This window comes from Danio rerio, chromosome 9 (genome assembly GCF_049306965.1).
Source record: "Danio rerio strain Tuebingen ecotype United States chromosome 9, GRCz12tu, whole genome shotgun sequence".
NCBI classification, from domain to species: Eukaryota; Metazoa; Chordata; class Actinopteri; order Cypriniformes; family Danionidae; genus Danio; species Danio rerio.
Genome location: NC_133184.1, coordinates 9,140,001 through 9,144,600, shown reverse-complemented (window position 1 = coordinate 9,144,600; position 4,600 = coordinate 9,140,001).

Genomic DNA, 4,600 nt, shown 5'->3' with positions numbered 1-4,600 from the left:
TGCAGATTTCAGTTGCTACCCATATCAAACACATCTGAACCAATTAATTAGGACCTGAACACCACGTGATAATTACAGGCAGGTGTGTTTGCAACCCAAGCTCATTCTGAAAACGTAGTCCCGTGGACGTTTCTGGAGACAGCGAAATACGTCTCGGGAGGTACGTACTGTGTGGCTGCAGTTTTTGTTTTTGCGAATCCGCAAGAGGCCGCTGTGTGCGCCTTTTCATATCTCAAATGTCTCTCGTGAGTGCAGTTCACGCCAGCGCTGTTCTCGCGTAAACCCACCAGAGGCCGCTGTCTGACTGACTGAATGATTCACTGCGCGACTGGCCAATCGGCTGACCCACCCTCCTCCTTCCCTAAACCCAACCAATTTTACCCATTGACCCGCCCGCCCTTCCGCCAGCTCACCTCCCTAAACCCAACCAACAATTTGCAAAAGCCGTCCAAAAAAAGAAAAGCCCTCATCTGATTTTTTTTTTTTACCACGTTTTCGGATTTCACCCTGTTATGAACTCGTTCACTTTATTTTTTGAATTCCGTTTTTGTCTTACCTGATTTCTGGAACTGCTCTTCCCCGGACTCGAACCCAATCAGTGTGGTCAACTCCTCTCTGCATTTCAAGTCTGCCAACGTACACGATGAGCTGAGTGGACAAACAAGTTGCAGCGGGAAAGCCCTCCAAACGGAGGTAAGCGGTCGGCCAGTAAGCGCAAAAGGAAACAGCGTCATACCGCCCCGTAGCGTTCGCTTGAAAAAAATTAATTCAGCCATACGTACCCTACCGGGACGTATTCCGCGGTCTCCAGAAACGTCCGCGAGACTACGTTTTCAAAATAAGCCTGAATTGTGTGTTTGATATATGTTGCAACTGAAATCTGCAGGAAGGTGGCTCTCCAGGAACAGGGTTGGCCACCCCTTTTCTAGGTGTTCAGATTTGTTCTATAACTATCAATAGTCCTTGTGTAGTTTCCGTGTATTCTCATCATTTAAAATTAGCTGATAGTTTAGCAAACATGTCAGATGATATTCCATTAAACATCTTTAATTCCCATGCAAAAATGTAGCACATGATAATGTATGAAGAGGAAGTTTCATAGGAAATCTCACATGAACATGTCAGATGATATTCCATTAAACATCTTTAATTCCCATGCAAAAATGTAGCACATGATAATGTATGAAGAGGAAGTTTCATAGGAAATCTCACATGAAACAAATCAGGAAGTACCCTGTAATGTGCATGAATTCACACCATTTCGACAAATGTTGTTTAACCCTGAAATCTCACTCAAAGTCTAAAATAGATTCATCTGTAAGGGTTATAAAGAGGAAGTCTCTGGCCTCATGATCAATGCATCTTTGAGAAGATTATGAGCAACGACTGATAAGCTGACATGCAGACCTGACAGCTGAAAGAGCTCTGGCCTTCAAACACAAGGGCAGAGTCAGATGAATTGTAGCCATGAATCACAGTTAAATCCCTTCGGACGATCAATCCATCTACCTTTAGGGCATTTAAAGGACATTTCATCTTCCAAGGCACTCTCTGGCATTTGACTAAACAAGGTCAAAAGTAATGGAGGAGGCAGCTTTCTGTCTAATGTCAAAGTCTTTCTTTTTTTAAGGGCCCTCAACTGTGCACCATAAAAGAATGCATATGAGCAGCCGCTTCAACAATTGTTTGTGACAGTGTGAAACACTGACCTTTCAACACCCTTGTTTCTTGGTTCATGGAAAACATTTGATCTGCTCTCATAAAAATAAGATTTTGTATAGAAAAAAAACATGGTAAAAGGGTACTTCAAGGGTGTTTGTATGTACAGTATATATGTTACCGACATTGTGTGAAATCTAGCATTCTAAAGAATGCCTAGAAAATGTATAGAATGCCTAAAATCGAATGTCAAAGTATGAAATGATTGCTACTTTACACATTGCCTATCAATTCTATAGAATGACAAAGTATGTAACTGGCCTACCCCTGCCAATTTATTTTTATTTTTTTCCTACTGATGTTGGCAGTTGAGCTTGGGTCATTGTTTGATGATGCCAATCAAAGCATGTGAGTGTTGAACGTCATTGTAAGACATTGCATTGCCAGTACAAGGTTCCACTACCACATCACAGACAACATTGCTATAATTTTTCTCATGACGTCAGTGTATATTATCCGGTTCCACAGAAGCTCTTTGATGCATGAAAATTAAGTGCAATTCAAAATGTCACTCTAGTCTTTCCTGCTGCAACAAGTAGCTCATTCCAGTTGTGTTCTGCTTGTTTTCACCGACAACAACATTTTTCTTTAGAAATTCTTCACTAATTTGTGAAATATGAATGTGCAAAGTGCCAAAAAAAAGTGTTTTTGTGTGAAAGAATAAAATTAAGTACAATTCTAAGTACCATTCCAGTCTTACCTACTGTAGCAAATACTTCAGTCTCAGTTCTGCTGTCTTTGTTTTTCCGGTAAGAACATCCTATGCGTTATTTCGTATTCTTTCCACTTAAAAATACGTAACGATCAATAAAGGATGTTGTTGTGTTCTTCTGACACTTTGCCTAAATGATACCATTCTATATAATGCCTATAGGAATTGTATAGTAATGATAATATGAACGGCCGAGACCTTCACTCAAACGCAGGCTTGCGGCAGACTTGGTCCATATTAATACCTCAAAGGTACATATTAGTTCCTAAAAAGTGCAAAAGTGTTCCTCTTAAAATTTGTAGGTACTAATATATATTTTTGAGGTACCAATATGGACCATTTAAGTACAATTGTGTATCTTTTGAAAAAAGGTACCATTCCAGTGACATCTTGCGTACCTTTATTTCTGTGAGAGTATGCAAACACCCATCACCAGACAGGCTCTCAGATGAAACCCCCAAGGGAAGCAGAAAAGAGGCTGTCCAAGAAACACCTGCTGACGCAACCTTTAGGCAGACATCACAAAAATTGGTTACACCTGGAGACAAGTAGAACGAATGACCCAGGACAGACACTTTTTTAGATCAACCTTTGGCAGCCCATACCCTGAAAGTTGTGGAGGGCATACTTCCAAGGTATGTACTTCCAAGTGAAACAAAATATTGAGTAGGGCTGGGGCTTTCTTTTGCACATCATACCTCTTATGGCAAACTTTTGGTAAATGAGTTTTGGTTAAGAATGTTAATATACAGTTTCTACAAAAGCCCTCAGGTGGATGTCAACAGAAGGACCACAAAGGTAACCAAACTTGTTTTTTTCAATGAATTACCTTGATTAATTATTTCATTTAAGAAAAAGAATGTGAGCTAGCAAAATAAACATAGTAAATTTTGACTTTGCATGGACTGTAACGTACAAACGTTAATCTTTTAAAAAAGGAGTGCAGCAAGGAGCTACTGTAGAAGCAATTTTATTCACTGGAACATGTTTTGGAGGAAATTAGTTCTACTTCAGTATAAGGTCTAACACCCAGCACAATAGGAACCACTAGGTTTTGTTTGTATAATGACAGTGTGAATTCCCGCCACTCAGTATATACCTGCAAATGTATTTTAAGTATTACAAAACAGGTCATACTAACAGCATTTCCATGTTGCCATTCTCTGCAGAATTTGGTAATTACTTAGCCTTGGCCACATGCAGTTCTACATGTTTTTTAGGAGATTTGTGTCTCTTAGAAAACTTTTTTCTTCTTTCAAAAGCAGAACTGATGCATCTGCATTCCATTTCTACACACGATTAAAGCACATAACAGCATCAATAACAGAGTCCTCCTTCTTCTAGTTGTTGATATGGTTGAATGCCACATTTGATGTTGCTATCAGCCGATACACAACACAGTTCCTATTGATGGTGCAACCAATAAAATGGCCCATGGGCAAAAGATGAAGTCACCGGAGGATCATGTTAGACCAGCACAGTAGGAACTAATTTAGATAATTTAGATGATGTTCCTAAAACTACCATACAGTTGTCCCCAAATCTAAGTGGGTTTGCCACCAATAGTTATAGGACCTATGAAAACAAGTACGAAAGTTGTGTATACTGCACATGTATTACATTTACCATTTAGTGGGACTTCACCAAGCCTTTCTTAGGTAGTAAACAACTCACCCAAAGGTTTTGAGAGGTCATTTCTAAAGGGGAAAGTAAGCTACTGATGTTAGGAGCATTGTCTGGGAAGGCACATGACTGTTATGAACAGGAGGATGACCTGAAGGAGAAAAGGAACAGAGGTGAAGTTGGGACAGTGAGGATGCCACTGGGTAAATGAGCTCCAGTGAGTCAGGAGATTAATGTGTCCAGCTTTGTGTTGACACTACTCAGCAAATCATTCAGGACAGCTCACACTGCAATAAAGGGACATATTGATGTTGAATTGAACAGCTTCTTTACACCCCAAAGTGCTATTATCATCTTCAAATAATCATCTGACAATCAATAATCTGCAATAGTTTGTTGTATTACTTAGAATTTACTGATGTAGCATTGTCTTGAACTGCTTAATAACAAATAATATGTAATGTCAAATTGAAAAATGAACTGTCTTTTATAACCACCGTACTGCAAGTTACCTGGTAACTGCTGACATATACCAGTACTTTTCCA